Below are 11317 nucleotides of genomic sequence, written 5' to 3' on the forward strand. Positions count from 1 at the left end.
CCGCCAATCGCACTAGCGATTTTGTGACGTCACAAAGAATTCGCCGGAAAGGGGTTGGTGTGTCGCCACTGCTTCGCCTGTTTTGCTTAATGTCTCGGTGGTTTGCTTGAAGTTTGTGATAAAACTGGCGTCATTGTTATTGGGGCAAAGAACTCTTTTTTTTTTTTTTATGAACCGAACGTGTATTTTGCCTACATGGCCGCTTCACGAACCGACCGAAGTCCTTCCATGAGCGCTGAGTGTTCTTGTTGGGCCCCTGAACCCCTGGTTCGGGAAAAGCACCGCAAAGAAGTACTTATTATGTGAAGGTTAAATTAAAGCGGGAATGGATGCTCTCGTTTGGTTACGGGTAAAGCTCTGATTGCAATGGCGCGCCCGATTGTGCGAAGACCCGGCGTTGTAACGGTTGTCCGGTATAGAAAATTGCCGCCGCTCAGTAGAGCAAATAAATACGTTTTAGTTCGTATTAGAATTGAACCCGGGTTTTTGGAGCAGTGCTTTACCACCGCGCTTCCCTGGAGCGGAACCGTGTCAGCGGCGGAACAAAAGGCAGCCCAGAGGCGCGCGAGAGGTGTGTTTCTGGGGAAGCTACGGGGTCAAGAGTTGCCAGTTTTCCTGCTGAAGTTATTCACGCCACAAGACGGAGACTAGGACAGTAGAGAAAGAGTTTAAGGAGGAATAAAGGTTTGTTCAACATCAAGAGGCGCCAACAGGATGGGAACCCTAAGGAAGCATGTCGAAGTAATTGGTGCCAAACAACGAAGAAAGAGACGCAAATGCGATTTAGCAGTATAGGAGCCTTCAGTAAACATCGCCCGGCTTTCCCCTTCAAAGCCCCGAAGAATTTTTGTTTGCTCTCTCTAGGTTTGTAGCGCGCCCTCTTTTGCGCATTTTAAGTACTTGTAGCCTGCTCGTATTACACTTTCGTACCATTAAGACGATGGGTCTCGCCGAAACGGGACACATTTATCTTGGTCGATTCCCAGTGGAAGTACATGCCATGGCCAATCCCCTGCGCGAGAGCGTCAATGGAGCGCCCGTGGCCGATTCCCTGCAGCTGAAAGTACGCACCGTGGAGTGTGTTCGCCCACCAGGCGTGCATGCATCACCAATTCGGGAAGTGTTATAATTAAAAGCAAGAAACCACGTGGAGTGGGTGGAAATTTAGTGTTGCCAACACAGGCACCAGCCTGTGCACAGAGGGGCAGCTTACAATAGCGTGGTTATGTGCGTGTGCTAGGGCAAATTCCGCGGCCGGTATACTTTATTTCTACAGGTTGATTTTATAGTGCTATGAGGTAGGCCTATTGGGCCCAAAATCTACCCCGTTTATTGGCCAATCCCCCACGTGGGTATGTGCCTTCAGTGAAGGAGCACGGATGCGCCGATGGCGACCGCGCCGCTCTGTGTAAGTTGTCACGACTGCGTACGTGCTACTTCGCAGTATGGAAGGTTTGCCTCATGTGCGAAGTCGTCACTCGGAGTGTTTCCGAACCTGCTCAATACCTGTCGATGCTGGAGGATAACTGAAGGGTGCAGACAGAGAGACGGCAAGCACGCCAACAGCTGAGACTTTGCAGGAAGCGCAGGGGACCGCCAGCTGCTTCACATCCGGCTCCTTGCATAGTCTGGAGGGATTGCCACTGATTGTGAGCCCACGCACCCGCTCATGCGCGCGTAAAGTCCCGACAAGAACGGGGGTACGACAGAGCCACTATAGAAGGTTTCCCTACAGCGACGCTGGAGTGCGACACGAGGACCGACGACCATGACAAGCTGCGTCCCGGCTACTGCAGGAGCCGTTGCAGCTGTGCGGCGAAAGGTCTCCTCGCGCGACCCCCGTAGCGCTTCCCGCAGGGCGGGCGAATGCTGTAGACAACCTCGGGACGAAGCACGAGGCTTGTTTTACCGCGACGTCGGTAAATGCGAGAGCTTATTGTTTCCACGAGCGCGGCCACTTAACACAAGGGCACCGTGTACGGAGCAGCGTGCCCGATAAACGGCGTGCCCCGTTGCCGGCGCTCTCAACGGCTCGACAGAAGTCGCGCTGGACTCGTAAGACCGGGTCAAAAAGATTTCTCGCCGAGAGGCGATGCGCTCTATGGCTGTGTGCATACATACGCACATAGAGGGCCATGAACACCGTTGTTGCTAGGATGCAACGGCGTGCGCCCTAATGCAGCGTGTATTTCACGCCAGGTAACGACTTCCCTTAGTAGACTGCTGCACGAGGGGCGAAAAAAAAAAAAGCAACGGTGAAAACTTCGCACGCTAAGTTTGTATGTGTCCTCCGCCATAACTTTGCTAGCGTATACGTTAGCATAGAATCGTTCCGCTGCCCATAAGTTGTGCACACTGTGTAAGAATATAGGTGTTGACACGGGGGGGTGGGGGGGGGGGGGTAACTTGCATTTATTTTATATACAAGGGATACAAAGACGCCATGTTACGCTTTAGCGAATTTTGGTGTCTACGGGGGAGGGATTATAATGGGAGTTGGGGAAAAAAGTATGATGCATTCAATGGGGTACGAAACTAAAGAAAATGGTGGAAATTAGTTGTCTCGAGGAGAGAGAGAGAGAGAGAAACACTTTATTCAAATAGCGTCCTGTTAGACGGGGCGGGTGGCCAGCAGCCGCAGCTGCTCAGCGACCTTGGCTGCTCTGTCCGTCAGGACTTCTTGCGTCGTCAGGTCACAGCAGCCCAGCGCCGCCTCCCATAGCTCCGGAGTGGTGATTGGGGGTAAGTCGGCGCAGGCCCACATGTGGTGCTGTACGGTGGCCTTCGCGCCGCATGATGTGTGTTGGGAGAGGAGAAGGATAGGGAGGGGTGAACCCGGTGAAGGAGAGCTCTGTTAGGTAAAGATTCTGTTTGTAGGAGTCTCCAGAGCAGTTCTTCCGAGTAGCTGAGGGAAGGGTGGGCGGGGGGTATCGGAGGCGAAAGAGGCGGTATACGTGGTGATGCGTGGTAGTCCAAGAGGCTGTCGCGAGCTGACCTGGCTCCGTGGGAAGCAATAGAGCTGGGGTATGCCCGGGAGGTGAGCGCTCTGGCCGTTGCATGAGCCGCCTCATTGCCTCCAAGCCCAGTGTGGGCAGGAGTCCAGATGAGTTCTACTTGGGTGGTGGGTGGATTTCGCATAAGAAGTTTTAGGGCCTGGGGTGAAGTGGCACCCGCTGCAAAATTTCGTATGGCCGTTTTCGAATCGGATAATATGAATTGAGGGGTTGGCCGGTGCGACAGGGCTAGGGCGATTGCCGCCTCTTCTGCCGTCGCAGGTTCCGGGTTACGAATTGTGAGGGAGTTGATTAGGGGTGGGGTGTTGGGGGCATTAATGATCGTCAGTGCGAAAGAGTTCTTGTGCCGGTACTCGGCGGCATCTGCGTACACCGTGGCGTGCCGTATGGGGTAGCGTTCTGCTAAGGCTTTGGCTCGTCGCTTTCTGCGGCGCTGGTGAATATGAGGGAGCATATTGCGGTGTATAGGGGACGTACTTTGAGGTAAGCGTGGGTTTCAATAGGTATGGGGAGTTTTGGATCTGTAATAATGGGCGCATTTAGCTGTAGGCGTATAAGAAGGTGTTTGCCGGGGGTAGTTTTGGCTAGGCGGCTTAGTTGGTTCACCCGGGGCGTCCCCATCAACTCTTGGGCCGTGTTGTACACCCATGTTACTTCTAGTCTGGCAGTGGAGGTGCCGGGTGGGAGTCGCAGAGCAGCTTTGTATATTGTGCGGATAAGGCAATTGATTTTGGCCAGTTCTGCATTAGAGGGGTGGAGGTACGGGAGAGCATAGGTGATTCGGGTAACAACGAATGCTTGAACGAGGCAGAGCCTATCTGCTTCCTTAAGCTCATGTTTTTTGAAGCGATGCGGCGAAAGAGTCCGATGGTTTGGGAAACATGTGAAGAAAGGCGCTTTATGTACTCTGTGTTTGAACGATTACGGCTTATGACTAGGCCGACGATTTTGATTTGTGGGACGACTGGCACAGGCTTTGAATCTATGTAGATTTGGAGTTGTGCGGTTTGCGCGCTTTGGATTGAGGAGTAGTAGTTCTGATTTAGATTGGGAGCATTGGAGGCCGACTATAGCGGCCCCCTCAACAACGGTTGACGCTGCTGCTTGGAGAGTGTCCTCTACTTGTGCGTCACTACCTCCGCTTGTCCAAAGTGTGATGTCCTCTGCATAGAGGCTAAAGTGTAGGTTTGGAATGCAATCTAGACCATTTGGAATATTAAGGGCTATATTGAAAATGAGAGGGGATAGCACAGCTCCTTGCGGAGTGCCTATTGTGGGTAGGTGAAGCTCGCCTGATTCTGAGGTGCCTAGGCGGAGGGTTACGGTCCGCGAGGAAAGGAAAGCTTTAACGTAACTGTACGTTCGTAAGCGAGGGGAGAAAGAGGAAAGACCATTGAGGATTGACTAATGTGAGACCCGGTCAAAGGCTTTCGTGAGGTCTAGTGCTAAAATCGCTGCTGTGTCAGACTGTTGGGGGGAAGAAATGATGTCGTGGTAGAGTTGGAGATGAACATCATTTGTCGAGAGTCCGGCCCGGAAACCGAACATGGTGAGAGGCAAAGCGTTGGTTTGGTTTATGTGTTTGGTGAGTGTGGCATGTATGATATGTTCTAGTACTTTTCCTGGAGGTGATCTAAGCTCAACGATTTTCCGTGCTTGGATGAAGTTTCATAGAGCGGTGAGCAGGCGCCGTTCTTCGCTCTGATTAAGACGACTTGATAAAGCCAGTCATTAAGGCCGGGTGGGCTTGCATGCCAATCCTACGTTTTTGGAGGCTTGTTGTCGACAGTCGGCAAAGCGAGGGCAGTCCCACAGGATGTGTGCAGAGTCGTTATTGGCTGAGCACCGTGAACACTCGGGATCATCTAGATCTTGTACGCGAAAGTGTGGCGTTCTTGCCGACCCAGTTCTAATCCTGTGAATGATAGTGTGCCATTTCCTGGGCCAATGCTGAGGAATGTCTGGACGCTTCACACTTAGAGCCGTTCGTAGTTGCGACTTCATTTCCACCTTGCGGCGGGTGTAGTATTCCGAACTTGAAGTACGTGAAGTTTCCTCCGCTGTATTCTCACAGTTCTCATCCGTCTTCTCGTCCTGAGATGCAGATAGTGGCGTCATAACCGAAGGAAGCTCAGGAGATGTCCATGCTCAGAAGAGAAGGGGTGAGCCCTGGTGATGCAGCTTTTCTCAGTTGATGAGTCCCTGCGGCTTCTTGCGCGAGTGCGTGGGCCTTGCCATTGCCTGAGATTCCCGCGTGAGCCGGTATCCAGAAAAAGGTTACAAGACGTCCGCGGGTCCGCAGCGTAGTGGTCGTTGCCAGATATTTAGATGACCTCGGATGTTTCATTTGGTTGTTTTAGACTGCGTAGGACGTTGATCGTGTCTGTAAGAATCCCGATGAATGGCTATCAGCTCGGCCATCTCAAGTGTCGTGTTCCAAAAGGTGTATCTTTCGCTTTTCATCGCATTCTGGACACACGAAGGTAGCACCCGCCCGCCCAGTAGCTGGGTCGACTGAGCCGTCCGTGGAAACCCTGAGAGCCGTGTTGTAATCCTCATCAAGTCGCTTGAGTGCCGAGGATGTTCGGCCAGTTGCCGTTGTTCGGCCCCCCAGCCGTGAAGGCCGGTGCGGTGTCACGGATTGGAGCAGATGCGGGCACATGTGCTGTCCACGATGCTTGCGGGAACTGCCTTCTGGGTCCTTGCGGTTGCTGTTTGAGATGTTTCTTTATGACGCAACGTTCGGCTGGTGTCATAGCTAGGCGATGCTGTTGCGCTAGATGCCTGTCGGAGGTGATGTCGGCAAGGATGTTCATGCCAGCCTCCGTGTAGAGGTCCAAGCTGGGAGTCTGGGCTGGAAGGCCAAGGCACCAGAGACCAGAGACCAGACCGGCGAACCCTAGAACTCCGCCAGAGTGCGCACCGCCAAGCTGCGGTGGCCGTAATGCAGGTGCTGTGGGATCGTTTAATGGAGTGGCGTGTACGTGATTTTTTTAATTGCAGCTTGGCACAGGCAGATTGAAAAAATAAATTTGGGCTACTTTCACTTTTATTCGTTGAAACTGCAGGAGTGCGCGTAAAAGTAGCGGGAACGCAATCATGCGACTGTTCCGAGCTCGTTGTCGAAACGCTTTTATCGCAAATATTTTTTTTTTTGCTCATCCGCACGAATCCCGAGAGCATAGTTGCTTGACCACCTTTTAAAATTAAAGGTCCGGAACGCGCACGATCCCCCATTTCGGCCGAAGAGCCTACGCGTAGCATAAAATGTTGCTTGAGCAGCGTATGGCGCCGAATATGTGAGTTGGTACATCTGGCGTATTGAAGTGCAGCAAAGACGAGGACAGGAACACAGACGACGGCACGTCGTCTGTGTTCCTGTCCTCGTCTTTGCTGCGCTTCAATACGGGCGCCAGTTGTACTAACTCGCCCAAACCAATACTCTCCTGAGATGGTAATGCGCGCCTTGTAGAGAATATGGTGAAATTCGTTTAACTGTGGTTCTTTAATGTGCACAAAGACGTCAGCGACGTTTCCGTATTTCTCCTGCATCGGAAATACTACCTCCACAGCAAGGAGCACAACCTGCGCTGCTTTGCTGTGTATAACGGAAGGCCTCTGCCGCTGTAGGCGCGAGGGCCGGTGCGAAACAAAACAGGCTACACATGCGACGTTTAAATGGCTGAGGCAGTGTAGTGCTGCTTACTCGACGCGACAATGGTCAGTGAAAATGTCCCTGGCGTTTCTCTGTCAAACTCGCCTTTTATGCCAATACCAACTTTTCTGAGCGGCTGTCCATCTCACGAGAGAGAGAGAGAGAAAGAATAAATATTTTTTATTTATCGAGCAGAGGCTGATGTGTGGGCCTCTTCCCGTGGAAGGCGTCCCTTGTCCGGGATGCCTTGACTTCGGCTGGCCGTCCGTGCTCGGATCGCCAGTTTAAGGTGAATATCCGGGTCTGGGCTGGCCAGGGAAGCCCTCCACTGCTCGAAGGTGGGGTTGGGAAGTGGGGGCAAGTCTGGAGTACGTTGGCACTCCCATATGTTGTGGTAGAGGGTGCCAGGCTGGGGACAGTAAGCGCAGAGGGAAGGTTGTTGGGTGGGGAAGATGGGGTGGGGACGAGTGGGGTGTGAGACGCCGCCAAGTTGTAGCTTCCTCTCTGGAGAGGCGCCACTGTGGCGGTGGGAGGCTGCGGCGAGTCTGCTTGTAAGGGGAGAGAATCTCTGTGTAGCCATGGCACTCAGTGGGTGTGGTTGATCTTGAACGGGTAGACATTGGCCACCGTCGGCAACGGCTCGGTGTATCAAATCGCGAGCCGCGGCATGAGCCGCTCCATTGCCGGGCATGGTGGCGTGTACAGGAGCCGAGACGATGTGGATATCAGGGATTGTTGAGCAGTTTTTGAGGATGAGTAGGGCTGATAATGAAATGCGGTTAATCTGGTAGTTTCGGCGGGCTGTCTGCGAATCGTTGATGATAGTAACTGGTTCAGGGCTGGAAGTGGCGGCCAGGGCAATGACTATTTCTTCGGCGACATCGATTGAGGTTGTGGTTGTAGTGGCGGAATTGATGCATTGGCCAGTATGTGTAACTACACAGGCTACGTGGCCGGCGCGCGCAGGGTTCGGGGGTAGCATCTGTGTACAGGGCGGTGGGGCCATTCCCGTGAGCACAGGAATGCACGCGCAGAGATAAAATACTTATGCTGCTCTAAACTGGGATTGGCGGATGTCAGTTGAGAATAATTGCAGTCGGAGTGGTAAAGCGACTTGGTGGACCGCAAACTTCTTCACCGAACATTATAGGGTCACGGCCAATTATACAGGTTTACCAACATATGTAAAATTATGTAAAACCAAAATGTACAGCGGATCGAAACTGGCTCCGGGATGGCTGTCTAAACTTGACTGCTCCGCTGCCATGGCACACAGCATGTGGTATGTCTGTGTAAATGCATCTTTGAAAACAAATGAAAGATACCGCCATCGGCAGAGTCGATTATTTCTAATAAATTTGGAACTCGGGCTAATTGATTCTTCTGCACGTTTTGACAAAAAGAACAGCACGTAGACGAGGACAACGAAGGGAAAACGCATGAGCTCGTGTTTGTGTTTTCCTTTCTTCGTCCTTGTCTATATGCACGTTTCTTTTTTTTTTGTCAAAATTTGCAGAAGTCTCAATTATTTTGTTCGGGGACCTTGTGACTTTCAGAAATCTGATACTGTGATATTTTACTGATCAGGGAGCTCAATCAAAGCACATAAGTGTAACACTGACTGTTGTATAAGCAAAAGAATGCAAATGGTGCCCGTGTTCTGTGCGATCTGAATAATCCCATTTGGTGCTAATTTGTATCCTTACATTATGGTGTCTATTATTTCCCACAGTGGCGTAGCCAGAAAATTTGTTTGGGCAGTGTTATACGCCCAAGGTAAAAAAAAAAAGAAATAGATCCTGCAGTGAAACAATATTCCTTTTTCGGCTTTAGTAATGCCTAAGGGTTATTTGGTTCGTCGACTGTAAAATCTGACAAAAATACGGGTACATGCAGGACTCCGAAAAACCATATTTATGAACAAACCAACGCCCTCGTTATTTTTGTTTCTATATTTTAATATAACGAAGCGGTGTATTAATAGCATCGGCAAAAAACAAGGCCGAAAGGATGAGGAGGCAGGATGCAGCGCTCAGAAAAGTTCGGGAGGTGTTCTGACATTGAAACACCCCGCTGTATCTACGCCCCTGATTGCCCATGTATACATTCAGCATAACAATAGAAGAAATGTATTTTAACGCGAAAGTGTTTTATCCCGAATTCACGAAGATTTCACTTACGTCATATCCGTCGCGGAAATGACGCCAGTACCATGAAGCAAGCGGCCTGTAAAGGGTGCACCCCTGCACAGTGTCTTCTTGCAGGGAAGCAACCTTTAGTACTAAAGAGTGCGTTATACCAGAGTCCTTCAATGCTTTGTTATACTTGGGGTTGTTCGTTTTCAGGCTTTATATTTGAAGACGAAAGTGTTTTAGATGCGACTGCATCTCATTCACTCGCCTTGTCCCTGCATCCGGCGTCGGCGTTGTTGTCGGCGTCCGCCCCTCCCCCATTCTCCTCGCCGCGTGAGCTGCGCTCTCCGCCGCTCACCCCTTCTCCTCTCCGATAGCGAACACTCTCTCGCGAGGGGCATTGGATTGGATTCGAATGGATTGGCTTGGCTTGGCTTGCTTTGGCTTGGATTGGATTAGATTTGGATTGGATTGGATTGGATTAAAGTGGATTGTGTTCGATTGTGTTGCGTCATAGCCGCGGCAGACGCACTGGCGCCGGCGCGTACCCTCACCGTTATGCGCGCTATAAAACGCGGTGTCTGCGCCGCTCCGCTCCATCGTTCCAGCGCCGTTCCTCTGCTGTCCAACGCTGCAACGCGAACCCTCTATGCGTCGCATCTACACAGGGGTTCCCGCGAGGGGAGGTGGGAGATTTTATGCCGGGATACACCAAGGTTTCACTGACGTCATATCCGTCACAGAAATGACCCCATTACACCTTTGCCGAAGCGGGACTTCGCTCGCCAAGCACACCCACAAGACAGCCGCCGACCCGCAAATCATGCTCAGCTGCACATTTCGCTGCACATTTCACTTTCGTGTTCTACGGATTCCTATGACAGAGGAATCAACCACAGTTTTTGTTCCACTGAAGCCAAAATAGCCGTTATGTGTAAGCGAGACATTTATCGCTACAATTCGCCTTTGTGGTTAGAGAAAACACAATGCATTACAAAGTGGCTTTCGCAGAGACTCTCTGTCGCAAAATTTAAAGCCGTTCCACTCAATCTGAAAGCTACCGGAAGGGCAGAGCAGCGATTCGCCATAATGGGCTTTAGCGCCGTTATCCGCTCACTGCTACCACCCCATGCAATTCAAATTTCGTGGGCGCTGCTGGTTAATTACGTATATTTTGCCTCAAATGTACCGTCAGGGGCGATATTCTCGTGTTTTGTCCCTTTTGCGTCCGTTTCAAAAGTATCCGTTTTGAGCGAGTCCTGATTGGCCAAAAGCGAACAACCGGATGCAACGTAACGCAAGCGCGGCGGAACTAGTTCGCGGCTTCTCGAAGCAGAAGATTTGAAATTGAAAAAGGTGAAGGTCAATCATGAATTTTAAGGTTATCGCCTTGTTGTTGGCTAGCCGGCGGAACAGGCAGTCAAGAAGTAATGCAGACGCATTCGAAATGTCTACAGAAGCATTTCCGCCGACTGCACAGTTTCTTGAATTTGCTCCGAGCTCTAGGACGAACTTGGCCGGCATCAGCGCGGGCTCAGTGTCGAGGACCAAGTGATACGCCCCCTTTGTTTCTTCGCTACCGGTGGCTTTCATTCAGCGGATCGCTGTCGCAGCCTCCCTCCGTGAGCCGGTGTATCCACGCCGTCGCCATCACGCAGTGAAATAAACGATCCTCTGCGAGCTAGACAGCTGTCGAGCAGACGACCACAATTACGAAAGCAATTGGCATGAAATTTATAACCGTTGATTGGTACTTGACGATTACGCATACCAGCTTAACGTTCATAGGCTTGACGCGCAACAGGTACGTCGTCAATTACAAAGAGGGGAACAGCGCAACGCAGACGAAATACACAATAAGAAAGTGACAACCACGAGCGCTGACCTACAACTGTCTTTATTTTTCGGCGTGTCACGTATATACGCTGACAGTCAAAGAATACAGGAAAAAGCAGAAAAAAAGCGAAAGCTGCAGATAACCAAACCGATCGTCACGCTGCACCCGACGTCGCCAAGAAACGAAAATCCTCACCACTTACGGATTTTTTCACTTGTAGAGGACAGCGAAAATGTCGACGGCGCAACACACCATTCGAGGTTCTTGGAAAAGATGGCGCCAGCATGCCGAAAGTGTGTCGATGCCGAGATACGTAATGGGAGGATTATTTGGATGCACGGTCATTGCCACCGACCCCAAAACGGGGACCAAGCGCAAAAAAAATCTAAGTAGCCGTAGCATTGTTTACGCTTTACTGTCACAGGAAACAGGCGGCTGCAGCTTCCAGTGTTGAACGTTCGTCTCCTTTCGGTTAAAACTTCCAGCTTCATCACAAAAAAGTCTCATAGTGGTTAGATATTTTAACACGTTCAAATAAACACATAAAGAGTTTTACATGGTTTCAGATGGTTAAAATGCGTTTGCAAAAACAGTTACAATAATATCAAAGACCCCCTGTTTAACTGGAAGAGGATGTCAAACGTTCCTTCGCAGAAACTTACTCCACCTTGGGGATTTC

This window comes from Haemaphysalis longicornis, unplaced genomic scaffold (genome assembly GCF_048455015.1).
Source record: "Haemaphysalis longicornis isolate Haplotype H1 unplaced genomic scaffold, Haemaphysalis longicornis Haplotype H1 scaffold_8, whole genome shotgun sequence".
Taxonomy (NCBI): Eukaryota; Metazoa; Arthropoda; class Arachnida; order Ixodida; family Ixodidae; genus Haemaphysalis; species Haemaphysalis longicornis.